The following is a 1,602-nucleotide window of genomic DNA, read 5'->3' as shown; positions in this document are numbered from 1 at the left end:
AGACTTTATCAAAGGGCTATGAAAGATTACTGGACAGAATTTCAATACAAGATGGCACCATTCATGCCATAAAAATTCTGTCCAAGGATGAGACGTTATCGGTGTTGGACAAACTTCATACCTTTAAATCCTCTATGTAAGCCTTGGAACATAATACTGGGCAAGAGATTGAGGCATTGCATAAGGCAATGGTAAATAGATTTAAAAAGATCGAGGAAATTATGGACTCTCATGAACAGGAGCAAATAGTACAAAAGAAAGTCCCAACCCCATCGATAAATAGAACTCTCCGGGATAGCTTTAACAGAACTCTACCTATTTTCCCAATGATAACTACAGAAAAGGTGACTGGTTCTAAAAACCCTAAGGTCACCAAGGAATATACATGGAACCCATCCGTATGAATGATCTGAAAGAAATTAAACAAGCTGTTATGAATTTTGGGATGCATAGCTCCTTTGTTAAGGAGATGCTAAAGTCTTGGTCCATAACAATGAACCCCACCCCAAGGGACTGGTTGGACCTAGTCTCAGCAGTTTTAGAGAACGGACCTCAATTGAGCTGGAAGTGTATGTTCAGACAAGAGGCTAGGCTTTTAGAACAGCAGGAAAGATCAAAGGGAGTTGACATCACCCTAGATCAAATTATGGGTGAAGGACTTTATTCTGATCCTCTAGAACAAGCTAATTATGATGAACACACTTTATCCATATGTACTACCGCAGCCTTAAAGGCTTGGGACAGGGTTCAAGACCCAAGACAGAGAACAGAATCATATATCAGAGATAAACAGGGTCCGAGAGAACCATTTGTTGACTTTTAACATAGACTAACTAAAGCTGTACAAATAGGGATATCTGACCCAGAAGCAAGGCCTTGGCTTATGAGAATGCCAATGTAGAGTGCAAAAGGGTTTTGATGCCTCTAAAGATCAGATCAGCACCCCTGGAGGAATGGGTCTTACATACAATGAATATTGAATCGGCTGCGTTTCACACCGACACCTGGGTATAAGAAGCCATTGCCAACGGTAAAAGGAGACATCAAAATACCAAATGTTTTAATTATGGCAGAATGGGACATATGAAACGTATTTGCAGACAAAGGATTTACAGAAATAATAATAATAATAATGCCTTTTCCAGGAATAACAGGAATAGGAGGCCTCAGCCTTCAGGGTTATGTAGGAGATGTGGAAAAGGTAGGCACTGGGACAGTGAATGCAGATCGTCAAGAGATAGGCAAGGAAATCCGCTGCAGGCGGGAAACGCCATGGGGGGCCTCTCGCAGGCCCCCATGGTGAATGTGGTCCAGTCATTTCCCATTACAACGGAGAACATGCCTTGTCAGGACAATTAGAAATCCCCATGTCTGCTGTTGGAAGCAAAAATAGCCTGAAAAATGAATTACGTGTATTTTGGAAAACTTCTATAAGTGATCAAAGACCGAAGTTAAGAGTGTGTGTAAATGGCATTTTCATTACTGGCCTGCTGGACACAGGAGCGGATGTTAGTATCATTACTCCAGAATCTTGGCATCCGTATTGGCCACTACAGGATGTAAATGTTCGACTCTTGGGAATTGGGACCCTATCTCGAGTAA

This window comes from Arvicola amphibius, chromosome 13, assembly GCF_903992535.2.
Source record: "Arvicola amphibius chromosome 13, mArvAmp1.2, whole genome shotgun sequence".
In the NCBI taxonomy this organism is placed as follows: domain Eukaryota; kingdom Metazoa; phylum Chordata; class Mammalia; order Rodentia; family Cricetidae; genus Arvicola; species Arvicola amphibius.
The sequence above is the reverse complement of the archived record's forward strand: the minus strand, read 5'-3'. Positions refer to the sequence as shown.